Source organism: Rhinatrema bivittatum, chromosome 1 (assembly GCF_901001135.1).
Source record: "Rhinatrema bivittatum chromosome 1, aRhiBiv1.1, whole genome shotgun sequence".
Classification (NCBI taxonomy): domain Eukaryota; kingdom Metazoa; phylum Chordata; class Amphibia; order Gymnophiona; family Rhinatrematidae; genus Rhinatrema; species Rhinatrema bivittatum.
This window is the reverse complement of record NC_042615.1, coordinates 576,491,163-576,519,072: the sequence shown is the minus strand read 5'-3', so window position 1 is coordinate 576,519,072 and position 27,910 is coordinate 576,491,163. Positions and strand designations below refer to the sequence as shown.

General features: G+C 44.1%; 1 protein-coding gene across 1 annotated transcript in view; it reads left to right on the top strand.

The window, feature by feature from the left end:
• CNTNAP4 (contactin associated protein like 4) overlaps positions 1–27,910 on the top strand; it is a 1,044,358-nt gene that overhangs the window by 672,936 nt on the left and 343,512 nt on the right. The gene's annotated exons all lie outside the window — the stretch shown is intronic.

Sequence of the window (27,910 nt, the reverse complement as noted above, 5' to 3'; positions counted from 1 at the left end):
CAGCGAAAAGATAAGGCCCTTTTCGCGTTCTATTTCACTCCCAATAGCTACACCTCCTATGGTGGCGCTAATGGGTGCGAAACCAGCAACGATCGCACTGCGACGGTGCGATCACTGCCGGCTAGTGCAAGCCCATCCCCCGTTTCGGTCCCCCACCCCTCATTTCCTAAAGTATCACAGGCCTGCGATACTTTAGAAAATGAGGCCCATAGTCAGGCTGTCTCTCCCCTTTTTGTCTTGTTTTTCTTTTTCATTATTTTATCCCCATTTATTTTACTCTGTTTATTAGTTTTATACTGACTGCATTTTACTTATTTATTATTATTTATTATTTTAAGGGCAGTTTTTAGCGTTTTATTTGATGTTAGAATTTAATTTTAAGTAATTGACCTGTCATCGTTTTTACTTATTGTTTGAGTTGTTTTAAGATTGTTTACTAATTTGAGTTTGCTGTATTGCTGTTTTGATTTGATATGTAAACCGATATGAAGCCAACATGAATATCGGTATATAAAAGTGAATAAATAAAATAAAAATAAATGCTTTAAAGGTATCACAGTCATATATGACTACTAAACAGTGTTTAAATTACATTTCAGCTCTCATAAGCTTTTTTGAATAACCATGTTTTAAGGTTTTTCTTAAATATTTTAATGTCCTTTTGGAGTCTAAGCTTGTCTGATAATGAGTTACATAATTTGGGACCCACATCTGAAATTGCTCTCTCTCTGACTTCGGACAAATGAGCAGTTCTTATAGATGGCACTGAAAGAAGTCTTTTATTGGCTGACCTTAGATTCCTTGCAGGTGTATGTAGGTGTTTAGAAGCATTTTCCTGGAAACATGACAGTGAATCAAAATGTCTATTAACTTACTGAATATATCCTCAAATGCATTTATGTCAATCCAGTAAAAACAATTTTGCACAGTTAAGATACATCAACAATGCATACAAGATCCATTATAAAAAAATTTTATGACATAAGTCAGTGCATGACAGAAACAGTAATGAGGTCTGGAGGAGATCTTCTCTCAGGTTAAGACCCCTTCTGGATACAGATACAATTCTCCATATTGAAAAGTCAAGGTTTTATTTACAGATACAAGAAGTATCCTTTCAAATCACACAGACTCTAGTTCAGTGGTCTATTACTCACAGTGGGTGTTTTGTCCTTGTTTGGCCAGTTACTCTACTAATATTTGTTGTTCAGAGTCCATGCCTACTCTACAATCCTCAGCCATCAAGTTGCCCGAACTCTGGTCCTTTTCCAGCAACTAATTTTGAATCCTATGATGGCCAATCCATATCTTTGTGGACAGGGTCATGTCCTGGGCTAACAAAAGCCTGATGCTGCTTCAGTTTAAGTCATTCTGTATCCTCACTAGCAGGAAACAGCCTTCAACCAGGCGGATCTTTTTTCCAAGGCCTGTCAAATGTCTTCTTGCCCTGACATTTGCCAAGGTAAACATTATATGGCCTGACTACAAAAAAATGGAGGTAGAGGTTTCCCCATGGACAGAAAAATGTGAAAGTACAACTGCTGCCATTTTTTATGTTAGCCAATGAGAGAAATCACATGACAGGCACATCTGGAGAAACCAGTGTAAAACCAAAAGGGTATCAAAGTAGAGAGATGAAAAGGTTCCTAGACCATTTCATACATCTTATTGGGTAATGAACTGCAACACAGAACAGTGAAAATATGAAAACCTGAAGGCATGATTTGACTTCTTCCTACTTGGCCTTGCTAAGTTGGATAAGACTTTTCTATGCCCAGTCTGATCCAAGATGGCTGACAGGTCCAGACGTGCGTAACCTGGGCTCTGAGGGAAATAATTCTGTTTAAGGAAACTATACCTCATACTGCTAGAAAAAGGAGAGCAAAAGAAAAAGAAAGTGCAGGAGAACTTTCAGAGGGTCGTACAAAGGGCCCTATGGATTTGCATGTGATATGGGAGCAGAAGCCGGAGGACAGCTTGCAGCAAGGAGAGCGGGTGGAAGAGGAAACCGCCTCCTCACATGAGCTCCAGACGACCTTATCCCCGGCAAATCGGATGCCCCCAGGGAACCCTGCAGCCTTACGAAAGGCAAGCGGGAGTGATTTCTTCCTCGGTAGAGGGAGTGAAATTGCCGGAGCATCTTGGCTGCACGATGAAGGTGGTGGAGTGGAACAATGGAAGCCACACTCCTGGGAGACACTGCAGGATGTACGAAACAGCCCACAACTGAAAGGAAAGTACTTTTAACTCTACCTAAAAAGAAGGAATTGATAAAACTGGATACCTTTTCTTTAGAGAATATCTGGGAAGCTGTACAGACTGTAAATGATAATCTCTTTAACCAGATAAATCCTCTGGCTTCTATGATAAATACAACATTGGAGAGAATGGGTAAATTAGAGGAGGATTTAAAGATTCAAGTGGATACATCTGAAAAGGTTGAGTTGGAAATGATGGAAATGAGAAACCTGCAATGTAATATCATAAAAGAGAACTCTTTACTTGTGAAACATCTAGAAAATATGGAGAATCAAATAAAAGGAAAAAACCTGCGTTTAATTAATTTCCCCAGAGACCCTATGGTGACCCCACGCGATATGTGGAGGCAATATCTATCACAGATACTGAAATTCTCAGAGGCAATGTTTCCTCCTATATCCAAGGTGTACTACATACCAACTTTTAAAAAAGTTGAAGAAGTAGGAAAAGAATTTCAAGTCCTAACTCCTGTAACTCCAATGATTCCAACAGTATTGGAGTCAGAGGGGCAGATTTTAAAAGGGTTACATGCATAAGTTACACGCGTAACCCTTAACCCCCTCCCTGCGCACGCCGAGCCTATTTTGCATAGGCTCGGCGGCGTGCGCAAGCCCGGGACGCGCTTAAGTCCCGGGGCTTTGCTAGGGGGCATGTCGGGGGCAGCGCGACGTTCGGGGCATCCGGGGGGCGTGGTGCTGTCCTGGGGTCATTCCAGGGGCGTGGCCAAGGCCCCTGGCCAGGCCCCGGGTCGGGAGATGGCGCACCAGCGGGCCACCGGCACGCGCGAGTTATGCCTGCTTCGGGCAGGTGTAACTTTTGCGATAAAGGTAGGGGGGGTTTAAATAGGGCTGGGGGGGTGGGTTAGGTAGGGGAAGGGAGGGGAAGGTGGGGGGAGGTGGAGGTGGAGGTGGAGGGAATGGGCAGCGTGCGCAGGGCTCGGCGCGTGTAAGTTGCACAAATGTGCGTGAACAAAAGTACGCGCTCGCGCTTTTTTAAAAAATGTACCCCAAAGTGAGCAAGTCAAGCCAGCCACCCTTATTGTGTCGTTTCTTTTGGAATCTGATAGAGACTTGGTCCTGACATCATATTTCCATAACAGGATTACATTATTTTTGGGGAATGTTTCCAGACTTGGCGAGAAGCACCCAGAGCAGAAGAAAATTATTCCTGAATTTGAGACCCCAAGTACAAACATTGGGAACAATGCATATCTTAAAATATCCGTGCAAATGTTGCATAAAATATAAAAATGCTTCATATATTTTTTATTTACCTGAGCAGTTGGATAAATTCTTAAAAAAGCATTCAATAGAGTTAATAACTTCCTCTCCTGTGTTGGAAGGCTAGTACAAGTAGTCTGCAGTTGTATCCGATGCAATAAATGTCTCCTGTATAGGACCTGGTAATTTTGTAAATGTTAAAGATTATTATTCCTGAGGTTGTGTTAGGATCTCTCCCCAGTATTGTGGACTTTAAAGCAGACTGAATAAGAAAGAGTATTATATGTGCTATTGTGTTATTAATTGTTTATTTGAAAAGTGCTATCAACACAAGATGTTTCTTGATGCATTTTTGAAAATTGATAAATAGAAAAAAAAAGACTTTTCTATATATATCTGTGGCACTACAAGTGATATTTCCCTTTATTCAACATAAGAAAATGTTTTCTTTCAAACTGGATCTTCAAGAACTGACAGAGTATCTGACTAGGTTCCACCTGACCAGACTTCTCATTTTTCAGCTGTGTGAGTAGTTGTGTGGCAACCTGGGCTTTCAAATTTCCTGTTCTCACAACTTATCTATAGATAAGAAAATGCTGATGACTGTATTATCAGGCCATAGGCTCTTTCCAGAAACAAGTTGAAGGCATCATTCAGCCTTTTTTTTGTCCAGATGTATCTGCTCCATTAAGAATGGCATGATTGTTTATATGTATGACTCTATCTAGCACCTAAGGAAGATGGGAGGTACAAATGGGCTGTTATCAGACAGACTTATAGCTAAATGGTAACCAGAACAATCAAAAAAGATAAATAAATGAAAAAATAATGATTAAAATTAAAACATATTTCTCTTATTTATGAAAAGAAATTTTGAGTGAAAATGGGTATGTTCATAAGTACAAGCAATGAATGAATCAAAGTCCATTCATGCTATTAGTTGGTTCTTCCTTGCAATTATGACATACCTTTGAAAAAGCACTCAGAAAAATATGTGCCACAATCTGTGTTCATCCAAATGTGTTATACTGATATTATTTCTATAGTGCAATAAAAACACTTCTGCTTTATTACCATTCCACTTGTAAGTTTGTTATTATTGACATGAGATTTTTATAAGGTTTTATGATTCTTCCTTATCTTTTCCTACTATTTGTAAATCAACCAGTCAATAAAGGAGACCCCTTTCAAAATACTCCTACAAGAGACATGCTTCTATCAGATAGGTTACTTGTCCACTGCTATCAAGGCTTTCATTTTCACTTGCACGAGTTTAGTTCCTCCTGGAGCCCAGAAAGTCATCAATCTGAATTATAGGAATTTTAACAGTCTGAAAATGCAGGTATGTTGTACCCATTACATATTGAAGAAGGATGCGTTGGGCAAATTTCATAGATCCTGCCATGAAGTCCACATATTAAGGCAGAACCCTATGTATGAAAATGTGATTCATAGGTGTAGTTCATTGGAGCAACTTGGAAGCAACTGAGCCCGTCTATGTTTTGTTGAGAGGGAAATGAGTAAAACTGAAAGCATTAATGAAGTAGGTCCTCATCTTGTGGTTCCAAATATCTTTTTAAGGTAGGTCACAAATATCTTAATATTTTCTTACAGATATTTCTCAAATATGTACCTTTGAAATATTATTTTTTCCCTATATCTAACCTTCAGAAAACAAAAATACTTGGTAAATTGAGCTTTAAAGTCCCAGTAAAGCACTTATATATAAGCCACCTTGTGTGACTTGTTATTTATTGCTGGCTAGGACTGAATGATTTATTCCATAGATATTTACTCTGTTCAGTGTGATGCAGAACACACTTTTCATCCTTAGCATATAAACAGTAAAGGACATTCATATAATTGTCACTGTAAGCTCTGTAAAAAGAACTGGCTAAAACTATAATTCTTGGATACCCTGCAATACCTACTATTTCAAAAATATGATTTGTAAATTACAATTAATACATTTTAACCATAGATCATGAGCTATTTTAAGTTCTCCTGGTTATTGTTAAAGAAATGTAATCTTGGAAATCTATTTCAAATTATTATTTCTTTCGCTCTGTAACTTTTATTTTTGCTATCTTATAATTTCTTATTATAGGGCTGCATTAAGCTTTAGATGGAAATGATGGTGAACCAAGGGGATAAGACCAGATTCAGGTGTTTTCTGGCATGGATACCATTTTGATTGAGTGAGCAGAATGTTGCAATTTAATATGGGTCAATTGGTCTTCATCTGTCATCATTTACTATGCTACTATGTTGCAATATGGTTAAATTCAGGGAATCATGATCCAAAAATGAATCTTGATTAGGATCTATATCTTTTGGTCACAAACATCAGAATACAAATATCAGCCCATCTCTACTTTTTATTATTGCTTGTTCACTATGGGGTGAATTTTCAGAGTTATATGTGTAAAAATTAGCATATACATCCATAAGTAGCATGTACTTGTGTAATCAATATTTTATAAACCTCAAAAGTATGTGCATACTTTATGCTTCATGCACACATATATGCACAAAAAAAGGGGTGTCTGGGACATTTCAGGGCAGGGTAAACAACTCACACATAAGTTGCTAATTTAAAAAAGACTTATGTGAGTACATTTGGCATTTACTCACACAAATTTACACTTGATAGTTAACTTCTGTAATTTATATCAGACTTTGTTATGGTATACTATTGACTGAAGAACCAGGATGTTATAGTTCTGGCAGTGGACCCTTGGTCCGAGGTAGAGTCAGCGCTACCTAGGAGAGTAAATCCTCTTAGGTCCCTATCATCGGAAGGTGAGGCTTGGTGATGTAGATGTGTAATGAAGACTTCACCCTGGAAGCTCGTGATTCCCCCAGGAGGAGCCCATAGGAACCCGAATGCTGGGACTTAGGAGATTCCCTGGAGACTGAAGAAGATCTGGATACAGGTGCCTCCTGCTGGTCATCTAATCCAGATAGCTGGCGCCTCCAGCAGGTTGAAGTCGATGCAAGTGTAGATCTTCGGAGAATGGTCTGAAGTCGGTCCGAGAGACTAAGCCAGAAGAATGGTCGGAAGCCGGTCCAGGGATCGAAGCTAGAGGATGGTCAGAAGCCGGTCCAGGGGTCGAAGCCAGAGAATGGTCGGAAGCCGGTCCAGGACTCGAAGCCAGAGGAAATCTGTCCAATGAGAAGAGAACCAGGAACAAGGATCAAGAAGAACAGGGACCAGACGAGCAGGCTGCGTACCAAGAACTCAAGGTACAGGACCAAGAGCCAAGTTACCAAGGCAAGGTATCTGAGGAGCAGACCTTGCCTTAAATACAGGGCACCAAGAAGAAGTCCCGAAGAGGAGCCATGACCATTTCCTGTCATGGCCCCTTTAAATCACCTCAGCAGCCACATGCGCTGCTCTAGGAGGCCCGGCGGGGGCGGAGTCAGCAGAACGGTGGCCATCTTGGAATCGGCACAGCCGCAATGAGAATCTTGGCGGTGGCTGCCGGCTCCTGTGGCTGTCCCAGGAAGGGCCCGATGCCGCCGGTGAGTGGCCGGCCCTGGTCGTGGACTGCCGTGGCTAGCGGCCGTAACAGTACCCCCTCCTTTAGGCCTCCCCCTAGAAGGCTTGGGCTTTCCTGGGTGATCCAGATGAAAATTGTGTAGAAGGTTCTTATCCAGAATGTTCTTAGCAGGTTCCCAGGAATTTTCCTCAGGCCCAAATCCCTCCCAAGCTAGGAGATACTCCCACTTCCTGCCTTATCTCCGGACATCGAGAACCTCACGAACCTGGTATATAGGGTCTTCCTCCGCTGTGGGCGGCGGAGCAGCAGGCACCTTCCGAGTAGGCCAAGTAAGAACCAAGGGCTTCAAAAGAGACACATGGATAGAATTGTGGATTCTTAATGTGGCAGGCAGACGAAGTTGATAGGTCACAGGACCCAGCTGCTGCAGCACCGGGAAAGGACCAATGTAGCGAAGAGCAAGTCGCATGGATGGAACTCGTACACAAATATTCCTGGTGCTAAGCCACACCTTTTCTCCTGGACGGAAATGAAGAGCTGGTCTTCGGTGCTTGTCTGCAAATGTTTTCGTGGTACAAGCCGCCTGTAGTAGCATTTGCCGAGTATGCACCCAAAGTTTTTTCAATTGTGCTGCCGTTAGCTATACTGCATGTGAGGGAACAGGCAATGGCAAGGGTAAAGGTGGCTGGGGTTGGCGACCGAAAACAATTTGAAATGGAGAAGCCCCAGTCGAAGTGCAGGCATGAGAGTTGTGGGAAAACTCGGCCCAAGGAAGAAGTGCTGCCCAATCGTCCTGATGGGTGTTAACATATAAATGTAGAAATTGTTTCACGGTATGATTAGTCCGTTCCGCTTGACGATTGGCATGTGGATGGAACGCCATTGTAAAGTCCAGAGAAATACGAAACTTCTTGCAGAGATTGGACCAATATCGGGCCATGAATTGGGGACCGCGATCAGTAGCAATGTGCTGTGGCAGGCCATGGAGGTGGAAAATATAAGGGCAACAGTACAGAATTAGCAACCAAATGTCCGATCTGGATTCCTTTATTGAACAGAGACACAAATTTGCAAACAAGCCCGACTCAGGCCGAGTTTTGCCCTCTTATAATGGGGCTGCATCAGGGGCTACAACATACAATAAATAACACATACTGATAAATAAATAAAAATCATAAAACATAATTAAAACAAACATATAAAATGGTAACATGTATGTATGTGGTGTGACATATAAAACTGAAAAATAAATTATATTGACTGTGTGTGTTGTGAAGTATCAATCAAAGCCAATAAAAATATATATTGCCTTTACCTCAGCTTTATCGTTTTGTGGTTTCTGAGTGTCTGGGTTTCAGATATGACTATACATCAAATGGTCTGTAATTTAATGGATAAACCCAGAAAACAAAATGGAAGCCGATCCAAATTGCCGATAAGCGAAGAAACAGAGAGTGATCGGTGTAAAGCAGCCTTTATTGTAAAGAGCCCGACTCTGGCCGAGTTTCGCTCCCTCAGGAGCTGCCTCAGGGTCTATCATTGTAAATTGTCTTCAATTATGATTAATCAATGTACTGTCAAAAAACATGTATAGTCCAGGCTGAGCAACTTGGTGTGATAATCTTCAACATTTTATTTATTTTTATTTATTTATTTAAGGCTTTTATATACCGATTTTCTTGATACAAATCAAATCAACTCGGTTTACATCGAACTAAGCAATTAACAGAAACAAGTAACAAGAGACAAAATTTCAGGAAGCATAAAGTTACATTGTAACACAGGGCGCGTATAAACTGGGGAAAAGAAATAAAGAGGGGAGAACAAAGATAGTTTACTATATACAAATGAAGATGTGGGAGGGAGGCAGAGGAACCAGCCTCATTGTGACGTATTTGTATGCTTTAGTATTTGTTTCTTTACAGAGGCGGTGAGACCAATTCTGAGTTAAGCTGTAGGGCTAGGAATAGGGAAGGCTCGACCGAAAAGCCATGTTTTGAGTTTCTTTTTAAATGTTAGTAGACAGGTTTCCTGCCTGAGGTCTGGGGGCATGGCGTTCCAGATGGAGGGACCTATTGTTGAGAATGCCCGGTCTCTGATGATTGAGTGGTGCACAGCTTTGATTGGAGGAACATGTAAGGATCCCTTGTAGGCTTCCCTTAAGGGTCTGGTCGCAGAGTGGAATTTGAGAGGGTGAAGCAGGTCAAGAGGGGTCTGATGGTGAATGCTTTTGTGAATAATTGTGAGCGTTTTATGGAGAATCCTAAAGTTTACTGGGATGTTTACTCAACATTTGTTGAGTAAACATGTAGAATGGTGTAGCAACAATACTTAGTGTATAGACCAGTATAAGTGCAATCCTTTGGAAGGCGTGTTTAGGAACATATTTACTTCATTCAAAATCTTCAACATTTGTTGAGTAAACATGTAGAATGGTGTAGCAACAATACTTAGTGTATAGACCAGTATAAGTGCAATCCTTTGGAAGGCGTGTTTAGGAACATATTTACTTCATTCAAAATCTTCAACATTTGTTGAGTAAATATGTAGCATGGTGTAGCAACAATACTTAGGGGTAGATTTTCAAATAGCGCGAATTGGCCTACTTTTGCTGGTGCATCAGGCGCAAGCAAAAGTAAGCTGGATTTTAGTAGATACGCGCGGAGCCGCGTGTATCTGCTAAAAACCTGGATCGGCGCGCACAAGGCTATTGATTTTGTATAGCCAGCGCGCGCCGAGCCGCGCAGCCTACCCCTGTTCCCTCCGAGGCCGCTCCGAAATCGGAGCGGCCTCAGAGGGAACTTCCTTTTGCCCTCCCCTCACCTTCCCCTCCCTTCCCCTACCTAACCCACCAACCCGGCCCTGTCTAAGCCCCCCCCCCCTTACCTTTGTCGGGGGATTTACGCCTCCCTCCGGGAGGCGTAAATCCCTGCGCGCCAGCGGGCCTCTTGCACGCCGGGACGCGACCTGGGGGCGGGTACGGAGGGTGCGGCCACGCCCCCGGACCACCCCGGCCCGTAGCCACGCCCTGTACCCGCCCCCAAAATGCTGCCGACACGCCCCAAAAACGCCGCTGCGCTCAGTCCCGCCCCCGACACGCCCCCGACACGCCCCCTCCGAAAACCCCGGGACTTACGCGAGTCCCGGGGCTCTGCACGCACCGGTAGGCCTATGTAAAATAGGCTCACCGGCGAGCAGGGCTCTGAAAATCCGCCCCTGAGTGTATAGACCGGTATAAGTGCAATCCTTTGGAAGCCGTGTTTAGGAACACATTTACTGTATTCAAAATTAGAGCCGGTCACTGTCCAGCACATTGCCTTGTGCTTATAACTCAATTATACACTCAGCATATTTTTTTTATAGATATAGTAATTTAGAATGCTGCTGATTTGTCCCAAAGTTATAAGAACTTTCAGTTCAAAGTATTTTTATACTTGTATCTATTTTTTTCATGTGTTGAGTTTTAACGCGTCAATTATTTGCATTACAATATATTGCCTGCCAATAGCATTGTTTCAATATTTTTGAGTAAGCATGTATATTATACATATAAACAAATGGTTTTAAATTATAATTTTTTTAATTTTTCAACATTATATACAGCATTGGAGAGCATTGCTCATTAATCACACTGCGGCACAGGATATATTTTTTTGACTTGAGGTACATATACAATTTTTTATGTGATCAAATAATTTAATATTCACAATATTATTCATTTACTTCATTTTTACTTTTTTATCCATTAAATTACAGACCATTTGATGTATAGTCATATCTGAATTCCGGACACTCAGAAACCACAAAACGATAAAGCTGAGGTAAAGCAATATATATTTTTATTGGCTTTGATTGATATTTCACCACACACAAAGTCAATATAATTTATTTTTCAGTTTTATATATCACACCACATACATACATGTTACCATTTTATATGTTTGTTTTAATTATATTTTATGATTTTTATTTATTTATCAGTATGTGTTATGTATTGTATGTTGTAGCCCCATTGTAAGAGGGCGAAACTCGGCCTGAGTCGGGCTTGTTTGCAAATTTGTGTCTCTGTTCAATAAAGGAATCCAGATCGGACATTTGGCTGCTAATTTTGTACTGTTGCCCCCACGGCTTTATTAGACAGCCTCCCTTGCTGTTTCTTCAGTCAAAAAATATGAGACATGAATAGTTGGGCTAGGCGAGGAGCAGACGGGAGGGAGGGGAGTGGGGTGAAATGGGCCATTTTGGAGAATCGGTCCACAATGACCCAAATTACTGTATTGCCCTCAGAGGGTGGAAGATCCACGATGAAATCTGTGGAAATGTGAGTCCATGGCTTCATGGGCATAGGAAGCGGTTGTAAGAGACCCTAAGTTTTCCCTGTTGGAATTTTATGTTGGGCACAACTTTTGCAAGAGTCGACATACGCTCGAACATCCTTGCACATCTCAGGCCTCCAATAATATTGCCGAAGAAGATTCAGAGTCCGGTCTCATCCTGGATGTCCAGCCAACTGGGAGTCATGTGCCCAGGCTATCACCTTTCTACGGAGCCTCTTTGGCACCACCGTTTTCCCTGGTGGTACTGTAAAGGTAGCAGAGAGGATGATATGAGCTGGGACAATGATGTTACGGCCTCGGCCGCCGCAGTGGCCTCCGAGTCCTTACCTCGTCAGCTGGGTCCAGGGGCCTGCCGCGACCACGGGATTCAGGCTCGGTCGGGCCGCATGGGGAGAGCCTCTCTGCGTGGGAGATGCTGCCGAGCTCCGCGGATTACTCCTCCCCCTTGGGGGAATGCACGCGTGCGAGGGTCGAGCTTTTGACGGTCCAGCACCCAGATGTGCTGGACCGCCCACTTAGTGACGTCAGCACCGGCGGGGAATTTAAGTCGGCACCAGCCCTTCCTGATTTGCCTTGCAACGAGGTCACTTCTGTGGGTTAGTTGCTGTTCCAGGTGCTCCTCTTCCTGCTTGCCGGTTTCAGCGTTCCTGTTCCTGATTTCTGCCTTGACCACGGACTGATTACTCGTTTCTGATTCCTGCTGCCTGCCTTGACCACGGACTGATTACTCGTTTCTGATTCCTGCTGCCTGCCTTGACCACGGACTGATTATTCGTTTCTGATTCCTGCTGCCTGCCTTGATCACGGACTGATTACTCGTTCCTGATTCCAGCTGCCTGCCTAGACCAAGGACTGTTCTTCATTCCTGATTCCTGCTTCCAGTCCAGACCCGGTTATTTCTCTCTCCGCTCCTGCCTCTACTCCTGTTCCGGTCCGGGGTTCGCCACGCCTGCTTCTCTCCTAAGTCCCAGCGGTTCGGGTCCCTACGGGCTCCTCCTGTGGGGACCTCGGACTTCCAGGGCGAAGACACCTAAGCCCTAGTGACCCGGGCGTCCACAGCTCCTCTGGGGGCATCTCGGGTTTCCAGGTGAAGATCTGGCCTCTGCTGGACGTGTCTGCCTCCCGATAGTTGCCTTCAGCGGTCGGCCCAAGGATCCACTTCCTAATCATAACAAATGATATGCTGAATGGGCTCCTCCGAGTCTTCTGCAGAGAAAGAGTGGGACAGGGCATCTGCCTTAATGTTCTTACTAGCGGGTCGATAGCGGAGTTCAAAATTAAAACGTGAGAAGAAGAGCGCTCATCGAGCTTGGCGAGGGTTAAGACATTGGGCCTCTTGGAGATATATCAAGTTCTTATGGTCCGTAAAAATGGTTATACGATGTTGTGCTCGCTCAAGCCATTAACGCCATTCTTCTAGCGCAAGCTTAATGGCTAGGAGCTCTTTGTCACCAATAGAGTAGTTATGTTCAGCTGGAGAGAATTTCCTAGAAAAGTGGGAGCATGGGTGAGATGTTCCAGATGCGTCATTTTGACTGAGCACTGCTCCTATTCCAGCAGTGGAGGTGTCTACTTCTACCATAAATGGACGTCTAGGATCCGGATGCTGAAGGCAAGGTTTCTGCAGGAAGGACTTCTTGAGGTCCCGGAAGGCTTCTTCAGCTTCCACAGGCCATGCCTTGATGTCCGTCCCCTTACAAGTTAAAGCAGTGAGGGGAGCAGCCAGTTTGGAGACGTTCCAGATAAAACTATGATAGTAGTTGGCGAACCCAGAAAGCATTGGAGCGCACATAACCCAGTAGGATGAGGCCATTCTTGGATGCATTTTAACTTGGAGGGATCCATTTGAAAGCCCAGATTGGAAATAATGTACCCCAAGAAGGTTAGAGATTCTTTTTCAAAGACGCATTTTTCAACGTTGGCAAAGTGTCTATTCTCTCTTAAGCATTGCAAAACTTGTAACACATGTTGTCGATGCATCTGTAGATCCCGGGAAAAAATCAATATGTTGTTCAAGTAGACTACCATGCATACATAGAGCAAGTCTCAAAATATTTCATTAATAAAGTGCTGGAAGACTGCAGGAGCATTAGTTAGACCGAACAGCATGATGAGATATTCATAATGGCCGTCCCTGGTGTTAAAAACCATCTTCCACTCATCACCCTCTCGTATCCTGATCAAATTGTATGTACCTCGTAGGTCCAATTTTGAGAACACCCTGCTCCCTGTAAGCGGTCAAAGAGTTTGGCTATTAATGGCAATGGATAGCGGTCCTTGATAGTAATAGCATTAAGCCTCCGAAAATCGATACAGGGTCGCAAAGTCCCATCCTTTTTCCAACAAAGAAAAAACCAGCCCCGGCTGGGGATTTTGATTGTCTGATAAATCTTTTCTTGAGATTGTCCTGAATATATTCAGCCATAGCCTGAGTCTCTGGGACAGATAAGGGATAAACTCTTCCATGAGGCGGAGTGGTTCCAGGGACTAAATTAATGGCATAGTCAAATTCTCGATGTGGAGGCAAAATGTCCGTGGCTTTCTTGGAAAATACATCCGCAAACTGATTGTAGTGAGCTGGCAATCCCTCCAGGATAGAGGTGCACAATTAGCTACAGGAAGAAGCTGTTCCTTTAAGGCAGGTTTCGTGGCATGCAGCACCCCAATGAGTTAATTTCAAAGATGTCCAGTCGAATTGTGGGTTATGGCGTTGCAGCCAGGGAATACTGAGAATGACTGGGTGGATAGCTTTCTGGATGACATATAGAGACATTTGATCCATGTGGTTAGGTGCAATGAAGCAATCCAGAGGAACCGTTTGGTGTGTAATTCTTCCTGGTAAGGGGTCTCCGTGGATAGAAGAGATAGTCAGCGGTCTCGAGCACGGACGGATAGGAATAAACAATTGTTTCACAATCTCTTGCAAGATGAAATTTCCTCTGACTCCAGAATCTACTAGAGCCAGCATGGTGAATTTCTGACCTCCGAGGCAAAAGGTAACCGGCAAGGAAAGTGGATGGGGCTGGTGAAGTGATGCCTAGGGTTATGCCCCTGGAGGTCCCTAAACTTTGTAATCTCCTGGGCGTAAAGGACAGCCAGCAATGAAATGACCCAAACTTCCACAATATAGGAAAAGGCCGGCCTTGCGACGCCTTTGTCATTCTTCTGGGGAGAGAGGACCACGTCCTAACTGCCTAGGTTTTTCTGTAGTTCTTTCAGAGAAGGATGAAGTATGGGGAACTGGAGAAGAAGAAGAGTGTGAAGGACAAGGAACTGTCATATGCCTGCTCAAACCCAGAGTCTCACGAGCCCTTTCTTGCAGACGGTGGTTAATCTTAATTGCTAGTTCAATGAGGGAGTTCAATGAAGAAGGGAGTTCCCGAGTTGCCAGCTCGTCCTTAATTTTAGCGGATAGTCCTTCAAGAAAGATGGTCTGAAGAATGCGTTCCTCCCAATGGAGTTCAGAGGCTAAAGTTCTGAATTCAGTTGTGTAGTTGGTGAGCGTACGTCCTCCTTGACAGATATGAAGCAGATCGGCCCCCGCGGCTGCCTCTTTACCGGGTTCCTCAAACACAGTTTTAAATAACTCCAAAAAATGAGGAAAATCCAGTAGAACTGGATCTGAACTTTGCCACAGCAGAGAGGCCCAAGCTAATACCTTGCCTTCTAACAGGGACAAGATGTAAGTCGTCTTCATAAAATCATCTGGAAAGAGATTAGCTTGAAGACGGAAGTGCATGTTGCATTGGTCGAGAAACCCCAGACACAAACGAGGTTCGCCAGAGTATCATGGCGGCACAGGTAGTGGAATTACTGGATGAGGGTATGTCTGTATTACTGATGCTGTCGATGCTAGTGGAGGACTGGCTTGAGCTGCAACCACTACATCCAAGCGAGCATGGAGTTGACCGATGGAAAATGCCAAAGACTCCGATATCCACTGTTGCTCCAACATCCTTTGGGTGAGACCTGGATGGACTTGCAGATCAGAGGCCTCTACCGGGTCCATGGCCTTGGTATTAGGGATGTACAGACAAAAAGTTTGCTTTGATAAGTTGATAAGTTGAAGTTGAGGGTCGATTTCGTTCAATATGGACATATGGAGAATTCCATAAGTTGAGGGTCTGTCCATACATTCACCGGTTCCCTAAATAAAAATTTAAACCCCTCACCCTCCTTAATCCCCCCCCCCAAGACTTACCAAAACTCCCTGCTGGTCCAGCGGGGAGTCAGGAAGCCATCCCTGTATTCCTTTGCGAGGCGCATGTGATGTCGGCGTCACGTCGGAGTGACGCGTATGTCACGTGCTTCTCCACGCCTCCGCTCCGGGACCCCCGTTGGACCCATCCGGAACTTATGGCCAGCTTGGGGGGGCCGGAGCAGAGGCGCGGAGAAGCACGTGACGTACGCATCACTCCAACATGATGCCGACGTCACGTGCTCCTCGCAAAGGAATACAGGGATGGCTTCCTGACTCCCCGCTGGACCACCAGGGAGTTTTGGTAAGTCTTGGGGGGGTCAGGAGGGTGGGGGGTTTAAGTGTTTATTTAGGTTCAACGTATTCAACATAGCTATGTTGAATAAGTTGAAAATCGCGATGCGTTACGCATCATCACTTTTTTAAGTTTAAAAAAAAAAAAAGTTGCGTTTTACATATGCGTTCAAAACGAATGCACACCCCTACTTGGTGTGCATTGGTATACTGTTATAGTTCTGGCAGTGGACCCTTGGTCTGAGGTAGAGTCAGCGCTACCTAGGAGAGTAAACCCTCTTAGGTCCCTACCGTCGGAAGGTGAGGCCTGGTGATGTAGACGTGGAATGAAGACTTCACCCTGGAAGCTCGCGATTACCTCAGGAGGAGCCCGTAGGAACCCAGCCATGGGACTTAGGAGATTCCCTGGAGACCAAAGAAGATCTGGATGCAGGCACATTGTGCAGGTCGTGTAATCCAGATAGCTGGCGCTTCCAGCAGGTCGAAGTCGATGCAAGTGTAGATCTTCGGTGAATGGTCTGAAGTCGGTCCAAGGGACTCAGCTAGAAGAATGGTCGGAAGACGGTACAGGGGTCGAAGTCTGAGAATGGTCAGAAGCCAGTCCAGGGGTCGAAGCCAGAGGATGGTCGGAAGCCGGTCCAGGGGTCGAAGCCAGAGGATGGTCAGAAGCCGGTCCAGGGGTCGAAGCCAGAGGAAATCCATCCAACGAGAGGAGAACCAGGAACAAGGATCAAGAAGAACAGGAACCAGATGAGCAGGCTGTGGACCAAGAACTCAAGGCACAGGACCAAGAGCCAAGATACCAAGGCAAGGTCTGAGGAGCAGACCTTGCCTTAAATACAGGGCACCAAGAAGAAGTCCCGAAGAGGAGCCATGACCATTTCCTGTCATGGCCCCTTTAAATCACCTCAGCAGCCGCGCACGCGGCTCTAGGAGGCCCGGCGGGGGTGGAGTCAGCAGAACAGCGGCCATCTTGGAATGGCACAGCCACGATGAGAAACTCAGCGGTGGCTGCCGGCTCCTGTGGCCGTCCCAGGAAGGGCCCGACGCCGCAGGTGAGTGGCCGGCCCCAGTCGCGGACTGCCACGGCCGGCGGCCATAACACAGGAGAGTCTTGATCTGGAGAAGGAGTGAGCCAACTGGTGGAAAAATTGGAAAACTGGTAATTTCAATTGTACGTGCTTGTTTTAAAATATACTGACTTATGCACTTAAATTGGGTTTTATGTGAGAAAGTCGTACTTTATTTTTTCACATAAAATCTACGAGCAAATCTACGAGAAGGAAAAGTACATGCATTCAATGCACTGAAATACTTTTCTTCATACGTAAGCAGACATATGCTTATATTTTGGTGAGTATGTATATTTTATACTCCACGCTTATCTGATACATGCGGGTTATAAAATACTAGCATAGATGTATGAACAGCCATATATGTGTAAATACGGTCACATGGAGTAGTTTAAAAGTTATTCTCTTTGAGTCTTCCTGTTATGTTAAATGAATAGGGAATTTCATTTGAACAGTATGGGCTGGATTTTAAGATGTAAGCACGGGCGTACATTTGTGCACACCACACGGCGCGCACAAATGTACACCCGAATTTATAACATGCGCGCCTCCCCCTCCCTTCCCCTACCTAACCTGCCCCCCAGCCCTACCTGAACCCCCGACCTTTATTTTATAAGTTGTGCCTGCCTTCGATGGCCGGCCCGCGATCCTGGGCACAGTGCCAAATGGCCTCAGTGCCTGGAGGTCCCGGCCCCACCCCCGCCCTGCCCTCTCCCCACCCCCTGACCACCCATTTTTTTAAGCCCCGGGACTTACGCGCATCCTTGGGCTTTATGCGCGCCACCAGGCCTTTTGAAAATAGGCCTAGCACGCGTAACCCCCTACGCATGTAAATCCACCTGGATTTACACGCACAGGCTTTTAAAATCTGCTTCTATATTTTTCATTGTAAAATATTCTACTCATGCATCTTTCATTTTAAATTCTGAATAAAAAGTTAGCAATTCCTACTTGAACAAGTTTCATTACACTTTCTTTCTGTTTCTATTTACAACATGTACTTTTAGATTCTACAGTCCTCAGGGAAATTGAAGGCAATTTTGAAAACTACCCATGTAGATCCAAAGTCCACAAGTACTTTAACTGAGGACTTTGTACCAGTTTTCATATGAAAAGTATGAGCAGTCTTTCCTTTTGAAAATTGCCCTGGGAAAAATTACCCACAGAAATTAACACCTGCTTTTTCTGAGGATACTTTTCCTCTTGAAAATAATGTGTGTAGATTTGAAAATACAATCTACAGTCATTATATCCTTTCCCCAAACTAAACTTGCCCCCAGAAATTCCTACTCTTTATCTGGGTAAAAGTATGCATACTTTTTAATCCCTGTACACATAGTTCTACCCAAATAAGAGGTTGACAATTTACCCAGAGAAACAGCTTTTGAAAAATGTCTTCCACAGTATTTAGTAGATTTAAACATTGTATCCTGTATTCTGCAGATATTCAGTTTTATTTTTACTGTATATTATGGTATTTTATCAGTCAGACTGAATACTTCTCAGCAATTGGAACAGAGTTTCAAGATAACAGTCTTCTACATGAATCTTTCACTTGAAACTGCATGCAGAATATTACCTTTTCAGTAGCAGGTGTATGATTTAAGACCCATTAACTCTGAGTCTATATTGGTATAAGCTATAACTTTTACTCTACAGCTTTGACATGGGTTAACATTAAAATTACTGCAGCTGTCAAAATGGAAAATAATATTTGAGATGCCACATAAAACAATATAGTCTCCTTCTAGGAGAAAATGTAACTGGAAAGCTGTCAACAGAGTTTAGTACATTCTGATCATTAAAAACAAGATTGAAGAAAATTCAGGAATTCTGGGGGAAACTGTGGGAAACTAAGTGCAAATGAACATAGTTGGGGAAATAAAGTCTTGGGATCTAGAGGCAGTCCTAGAAAAAGAAGTAGTGGCTGTGCTGGAGGGGTAGCACACAGAAGACCAGTACTGGGATATTATTAAACCAGGTTACAAGCTATTCAAGACGGACAACCTAGAAAAAAAAGGGAGAGTGGTGCTATATAAAAATAATAGTAAAGCAGCAGACTTCAGGGCTTATGAGATAAGGAGGAGGCACTGTGGGTTAGTCTGGAAAGAGGTAATGGAACATTCATTTATATTGGTGTAATATACAGAGATAAGAAGTAGGCAGGATGGTTTAATCTGGAAAGAGGTAAGAGAATATTCATTTATATTGATGTGATATACAGACTTCCTTCACAGTCAGAAGTCATGGATAGGGATATGCAAAACATTGATATGAAAGTGGAGGTGCTATTGCTAGGTGATTTCAGTCTGCTGGATGTTGATTAGCTGAGGTGGCTTCTAGAAGCAGGGATATCCTGGATTCTCTGAAACTGTTAATGGAACCCAAATGGGAGGGTGTGAGACTGGCCCTGGTACTCTCCAATGGGGATGATATTTCTGATGTCTTAGTGGATGTTCGTCTGGGATCCAGTGATCACCAGATGGTGTGGATTTGTATTAGAGCTCAGGAGGTGATGGCTCATTCTAAGGTGAGGGTCCTAGACTTGAGGACAGCTTCTTCTAGGTCTTCTTATACCTATACATTTATCTGATTTATATAAACTAGGGATGTGAATCGTGTCCTCGATCGTCTTAACGATCGATTTCGGCTGGGAGGGGGAGGGAATCGTATTGTTGCCGTTTGGGGGGGTAAAATATCGTGAAAAAATCGTTAAAAAAATCGTTAAAAATCGAAAAATCGAAAAACCGGCACATTAAACCCCCCTAAAACCCACCCCCGACCCTTTAAATTAAATCCCCCACCCAAATAACTTAAATAACCTGCGGGTCCAGCGGCGGTCCGGAACGGCAGCGGTCCGGAACGGGCTCCTGCTCCTGAATCTTGTCGTCTTCAGCCGGCGCCATTTTCCAAAATGGCGCCGAAAAATGGCGGCGGCCATAGACGAAAAAGATTGGACGGCAGGAGGTCCTTCCGGACCCCCGCTGGACTTTTGGCAAGTCTCGTGGGGGTCAGGAGGCCCCCCACAAGCTGGCCAAAAGTTCCTGGAGGTCCAGCGGGGGTCAGGGAGCGATTTCCCGCCGCGAATCGTTTTCGTACGGAAAATGGCGCCGGCAGGAGATCGACTGCAGGAGGTCGTTCAGCGAGGGTTCCGGCGCCTCGCTGAACGACCTCCTGCAGTCGATCTCCTGCCGGCGCCATTTTCCGTACGAAAACGATTCGTGGCGGGAAATCGCTCCCTGACCCCCGCTGGACCTCCAGGAACTTTTGGCCAGCTTGTGGGGGGCCTCCTGACCCCCACGAGACTTGCCAAAAGTCCAGCGGGGGTCCGGAAGGACCTCCTGCCGTCCAATCTTTTTCGTCTATGGCCGCCGCCATTTTTCGGCGCCATTTTGGAAAATGGCGCCGGCTGAAGACGACAAGATTCAGGAGCAGGAGCCCGTTCCGGACCGCTGCCGTTCCGGACCGCCGCTGGACCCGCAGGTTATTTAAGTTATTGGGGGGGGGGGGTTCGGGAGGGTGGGGGATTTAATTTAAAGGGTCGGGGGTGGGTTTTAGGAGGTTTTAGTGTGCCGGCTCACGATTCTAACGATTTATAACGATAAATCATTAGAATCTGTATTGTATTGTGTTCCATAACGGTTTAAGACGATATTAAAATTATCGGACGATAATTTTAATCGTCCTAAAACGATTCACATCCCTAAATTATAAACGTAACATTTCTGCAATTTTGATTGAAATTAAAGATCAGTTAAAAGCTTAGCAGGAGTTACCTCTCTTTTTTTGGCAGATGTGCTTTGTTCAATATGGTCTTTCTCCCTAAGCTATTTTATTCACTGCTAGCAAATAAAGATTTAGCATACGCAGATCAGTACTATTTAATTTGATATTGTGATTTAAGGATACTAGAATTAGCAGTCTTATGAGAAGCAAGGAGTCTGGAGGTCTGATTTCAGGTTTTACATTGTTGCCAGTCAATTAAGATGTATAAGAGAATGGGTATCTGGTGATTACAAGTTTTTCACATCTTTATTTTATTTATTTATTTATTTATTTAACAGTTTTTTTATACCGACATTAAAGTACACATCATATCGGTTTACATAATAACAAAAGGTGGAAATTACAAATCACAGGGGGAGGGGGAGTGGAGAACTAAGAGAAACTGGGGGTCGGGGAGACCCCAACAATATAGAGCAGGAGCGAAGCGAGAGGAACGGTAACACATGGTTAAATAAGGTTTAAGTATACAAAATAAATATGGTTAAGAAAGGTACAGGAGTACAAAATATACAAGGGATGCACGAGAACAGAAAATAAATGGAAAATATATATGGTTAAATAAGGGGCAGGAGTACAAAATATACAGGGGGAGCAAGAGTACAGAGTAGGAGTGATACTGGGATCCGGAGGGTCGTGAAATAAATTGTAGAATATGCAAAGGATAGGAAGAGTACCGGGGGGGGGGGGGGGGGTGAAAGGGTAGCCGAAGTGTCAGGGATGTTAATCTGGGAAGGCTTGATGAAAGAGCCACGTTTTTAACTGTTTTCTAAATTTGAAAGGGCAGGGTTCCATACGGAGGTTGGGCCGTAGGTCATTCCAGAGCGTGGGGCTGGCAATTGAGAAGGCACGATTTCTTGTGGCTGAAAGGCGGACTTTTTTAAGGGGGGGAACTAGCAGGGTGCATTTATGAATTGTTCTGGTAGGGCGGGAGGATTGTGTGGGTTGGAGGGGTTCATTAAGCCAAGAGGAGTTGAGGTTGTAAACAGTTTTGTGTACAATGGTGAGGGTTTTGAACAAGATGCGGTAGGAGATGGGGAGCCAGTGTAGGCTTTTGAGGATGGGGGTAATATGATCAGATTTGCGTGTGTTACTAATGATCCTTGCTGTGGCATTTTGCAGAATCTGGAGAGGTCTGATGGTGGAGGAAGGAAGGCCAAGATACAGGGAATTGCAGTAATCAAGTTTAGATGTTAAAGTGGCATGAATAACAGTTTTGAGGGCATGGGTGTGAAGAAGTGGCTTGAGCTTTTTTAGGACCATGAGCTTGTAAAAACCTCCCTTAATTACAGAGGTGATGTGGTTTTTGAGGTTCAGATGTGGATCGATTAGGACCCCTAAATTCCGAACTGATGGTTGCGAGAGTAGGGACAAGGTAAGAGGGTCAGTAGGTGGGACCAGCTTAAAGGTTTGGTGGTTATGTATGAGGAGTAGCTCAGTTTTGGCAGAGTTGAGGGCAAGTTGCATTGAAGTGAGTAAGGTGTTGATAGTGGAAAGGCATTTTTCCCAGAAATTTAGAGGTTATGGTCCCATATGCACACCTTGGGGCGGATTTTAAATGCCCTGTGCACATAAATCCAGCCGTATTTAAACGTGCAGGGCCCTCGCGCACCAGCATGCCTATTTTGTATAGGCCTCCGGCGTGCACAGCGCCCTGGGACGCGCGTAAGTCCTGGGGCTTTCTAAAAGGGGCAGGGAGGGGGCATGTCGCGGGCGTTCCCGAAATGATGCGGCGTTTTGGGGGCGTGATGTGGCATTTCGGGGGCGGGCCCGGGGGCGTGGCGCCGGCCCGGGGGCGTGGTCGAGGCCTCCGGACCAGCCCTTGGGTCGGATGATGGCGCGCCAGCAGCCCGCTGGCGCGCGCAGATTTACGTCTGCTTTTAGCAGGTGTAAATCTGCCAACAAAGGTAAGGGGGGGTTTTAGATAGGGCCGGGGGGGTGGGTTAGGTAGGGGAAGGGAGGGGAAGGTGGGGGGAGGGCAAAGGAAAGTTCCCTCCGAGGCCGCTCCGAAATCGGAGCGGCCACGGAGGTAACAGGCAGTGTGCGCTGGGCTCGGCGCGTGCAGGTTGCACAAACGTGCACCCCCTTGCGCGCGCCGACCCCGGATTTTATAAGATAGGCGCGGCTGCGTGCCTATCTTATAAAATCCAGCGTACATTTGTTCGTGCCTGGTGTGCGAACAAAAGTACGCGATTGTGCAAATTTTTAAAATCTACCCCCTTGAATTTGATTCACTTGAGAGATTAGATTTTGCCCAAACATGTTAAATTTCATCCACTGCTTAATCCAGTGTCCATAGTATGAAAATGTGAGTGCAAATTGTGAGGCACATCATCTAATATATAAACCTAGAAACATAGAAATGACGGCAGAAGAAGACCAAACGGCCCAATCCAGTCTGCCCAGCAAGCTTTCACACTTGATTTTTTCTCATACTTATCAGTTACTCTTGGCCCTTAGTAATATTTTGGTTCTATTTCCCTTCCACCTCCGCCATTAATGTAGAGAGCAGTGTTGGAACTGCATCTAAGTGAAATAGCTTAATTAGTTAGGGGTATTAACTGCTGCAATAAGCAAGCTACACCCATGCTTATTTGTTTACCATTTTTGTTAATGATGTGGAATAGAATTTCAGAGATTTTACAGTGTATTACCATCTGATAAAAAGGAATCCTTAAACTCTTGTGCCGGAAGATGTGTTGGTATGAATGGTTAATGAATGGTAGGGATGTGAATTTGTTTAAAATTATTGGGCATCCCAAAACAAATGGAGTCCCATTCTTTTCTTTTGTAGGCTCCTGAAATGAATGGACAGGGTCCCACAAAAAAAAAAAAAAAAGAATCCTGTTTGTTTCATTTGTTTAGTTCACCATTCATTTATATGGCCTATTAAAGTCTATGATCCATAGAAATCAATCGGAGAATAGGTGGAAGTAACCACCCCTTCCCTGCGAGTCATGTGTGATCTCATGTTTCTTTCTGTACATGTTGGAAAGGAGACCACAGAGGCAACATATCACAGTGAAGTATTTTTCTAAACTAGCTTTTCACGGCTCTCTGAATCCAGTGATGCTGATCTTGAAGTTTGAGCATTTGCCAGTGCTGCATTTCTTTAGTAGCCTATGTCTTAGAAGGGCACAGTATACTGAGCTATCACAGAGGTCGATTTTATAATGAGCACACGTGTTCCCATACATGTACATACTTGTGCCTGAGCAAGGATACGCTGAAATTTTTAACTGTGCCCACACTTGTGCATGTATGTTTTAAAATGCACTAACTGCATGTAAGTATCCTTCTAATTTTAAGAGGTTATTTGTGCACAGCTAGTGCACATGTGTCTTCCATAGGACCTTGTCAGCTTTTACAAGCATACGTCAGTGAATTTTAAAACATGCTTGCATGTGGCATATTCCCAATTTTGCTTTTAGTCCACCAGCTTGTCCAATAAATAGTGAGGTCTTTCAGGTCTCTCTAGTTCATCATCCTACACACCTCCCAGTTGACCTGACACCCTGTACTATAAGCCCTAATACTCGATCTATAGACTTGCTCCTCATCGGGAGCAGCAGTAAAATTGCACAGATATCTAGCATATGCATGCTACAATTTTTGGTTTTAAAATTCTGAGTTACGTGTGTAAGTCTTGGCCCCACCCTGGAATGACCATGCCCCACCCCAACCTCTTTATTCCTTACACATGCACTGGTAAATATGCATGTGTTTTGCATCTTTTTTAAATCTGTATTGCTCATACACATACCACATATGTGCATATGTGGGCATTTTTGCGCAAGTAACACTTTTAAAATTGACTTGACAGTGTTCAAAATTTCAACTTTAAGCAAAGCTTTTTGGCTGCTGCTAATCTGTACTGCACACTGGTCTCACCCACTGAGCTGAAAAAGGAAGGCAGTGTTAGCCAACAGTGTCACTTTACTGCTGATTTTTCTCTTTCCTGGTAGAGGGTGGAGGCAGAGTCAGGGGTCTCTGATTGTGGGTGTCAGAGAGTGGGAAGTGTTTCAGTGGTTCTACTGAGTAATTTTTTTTCCCTTTCTGTGTGGGCACTGCAGCACTAGTCCAGTGAAGTGAACAATGTACACAGAGACTACAGGAGAAAGCATACTAGGCTGACAGTGTTTTATGGATCCTCTCAGCAGGTTTCAGCAGTGCAATAGTGCAGAACATGACATTGCATTGTCTGTGTGTGTGTGTAGTTCTTCACACACACATACACACCGACACACACACACACACACACACACACACAGACACATACGAGAGGTACAGTCACAGTCAGAGAGTACACTGTACAGCCAGTTCAGGTACTATTAATAAAGAAAAAAAATCCTATTACTATCCATAGAAACAGAACAGCAGAAAAAGACCATAAGACCCAAATAGTCTGCCATCCATCCAATTAAATAAGCTTTAGAATTCCCATCATTCCTTTAGAGATCCCTGGTATTTATCCCATGCTTTCTTAAATTCAGATACTGTTTTTGTCTCATCCACTTCCATTGGGAGGCCATTCCATGCATCCACTATCCTCTCTGTAAAGAAATATTTCCTAAGATTATTTCTAAGTCTATCCCTTTCACCCTCATCCCAGGAGCCCTTATTCTAGAGCCTCCTTTCCATTGAAAAAAGCTTGCCTTCTATGCATGGAAAACTTTCAGATATTTAAATGTCCATAATAGGCAGTGACATATTCCATCATGCCAGAAAAAAAGCAGAGGCCAAGGGAACAATGTTGTTAGCAGAGGCACCTATATTGAAAAGTGATGTTTTCTAATGCAAAGAGGCAAGCAGCTCCAACAAGAAGAATTTTAATTTTTTAGAGGATGAACAAAGTAAAAAGGTGGCATAGGCATCCAGTGAAGAGTATATTAGAGCAACAGATATATAGCAAAAGTACAAGACACAAAACCAGCAGTGTGTTCTTCTATAATTAATGCTGTAGAAGCAGAGAAGGCAGTATTTGCATCTGATTCTGATGAACAATTTTTTTGTATGAGATTCCCTTCATCAGAAATAGAAGAAGGTTTGTGAGGAGTAGTTACTAGCATCTTAGTCTCCACTTCAGTGATGAAGGAGACAGAGAACACTGAGGATGATGGGGAGAAAGTGCAGGTAGTGAAGGTAGAGAGTATGGGTGATGCCCCTGACATTGTTCCTCAGGGTCCACCCTCTATTACCACTCCAGTGTTAGCATCCACCCATAAGGATGTAGAGAAGAGATTTTGGAAGAAATACAGTATGTGATTTGGAGGCACTTCAAAGTCAAGGAGGACTCTCATTTTGTGCAGTATATGGCTCTTGGAGAGAGAGTGAAGCACATAGGTGCACTGGTGGTATTCTCCTCAATACTCCCAGTTAAGGATAAAGGCCCAGGCAAGGAAGCTCACATTCTGGAGAAAAATGAATGGCTGCTTAGATGGTGTCAATGTGAGTGTTTTGGCTTCCTGGATCATGGGATGATGCAAAAAGAATTCATAACTTCATCTTCGACTCGAAAGCTTTATTCTCTTACGTTTCATCTCTCACCAAACCAACGCCCCCGTCCATTCCAGACCAACTAGCGCTCAGCAAGGCCAACGAATTAGCCATCTACTTTAAGACAAAAATCTCAAACCTTACTCGCTCCCTTACAACTCATCATACTCTACCAACACCTCAGAGCACATTCCAACCCACGCTGAATGCTAAACTAGAGTCATTTGAGACCACATCCGCCTTGGAGATTGAAAATTTACTTAAGAAAATTAAACCATCTGCACATCCTTCTGACCCACTCCCTACTAATTTGCTCACCGCCATCCCTAACACCGTCGCAAAAACTATTGCAGAAATCATTAATACCTCCTTAACCATGGGCACAGTTCCTAATCAGCTAAAACTTGCTATCCTCAAACCCCTACTGAAAAAACCAACTGCTTCACCCACTGACCCAGCCAACTTCAGACCCATCGCAAACCTGCCCATGATCTCCAAACTGATGGAAAAAGTTGTAAATAAACAACTCTCCGAATATCTCGAGGAGCACAACATTTTCACCCCTGCACAATACGGTTTTCGGAAATCACTAAGCACAGAGTCCCTTTTGCTTTCTCTCACAGATAAATTACTTTTGAACCTGGAGAAAAAACAGTCATTCTTGCTGGTACTGCTAGATCTATCTTCAGCGTTCGACACGGTAAATCACTCACAACTCCTAAACCAACTATCAAACATAGGAATTAAAGGCACAGCTCTCAATTGGTTTAAATCATTCCTATCAAATAGGTTTTACAAGGTCAGAATAAACAACAAAGAATCTGACCCCATCCTATCAGATCAAGGCGTACCACAAGGCTCATCGCTCTCTCCCACCCTGTTTAACATTTACCTCCTCCCCCTCTGCCATCTGTTATCACAACTCAAGCTCACGCATTACCTCTATGCAGACGACATCCAGATCCTCATCCCCATCACAGAATCAATTCAAAAAGCCTTCGCCTACTGGGATAATTGTCTCCAACCAATTAAACAACTACTCTCCAGCCTGAACCTGATTCTAAACTCAAGCAAAACAGAGCTGCTACTGATTTCACACAACCCGAACACCCACCCAATTAGCCTCGCACAACCCACACCTTTAAACATGGAGCTCTCTGCAGACGTAAGGAATCTAGGAGCATGGCTCGACAACCAACTTAACCTAAAAAAATTCATAAACACAACCACCAGGGATTGCTTCTTTAAACTACAGGTCCTAAAGAAACTAAAGCCACTCCTTCACTTCAATGACTTTCGCCTCGTTCTCCAATCCATTATTTTTTCGAAACTTGATTACTGCAACTCAATCTTACTTGGACTCCCCGCCAACAGCATCAAACCTCTACAGATGGTACAAAACACTGCAGCCAGAATCCTAACTAACACTAATAGAAGAGACCATATTACCCCCATCTTGAGCAACCTCCACTGGCTACCCATCAAGCAGAGAATCCTATATAAAACCTTAACTATTATTCATAAAGCAATTCATAACATCGCACCTGTATCTCTACAAACTCAACTACGTCTACACTTACCCTCCAGACCCATCAGAAGCGCCTACAAAGGCACATTAGTCGCAGCTCCAACCAAATCAACTCTAAGAAAAAGAGCACTCTCAACTGCTGGACCACACCAATGGAATGCGCTCCCACCAGTCCTACGACTCAAACCTAGTCTACCAGAGTTCAAAAAACGGTTAAAA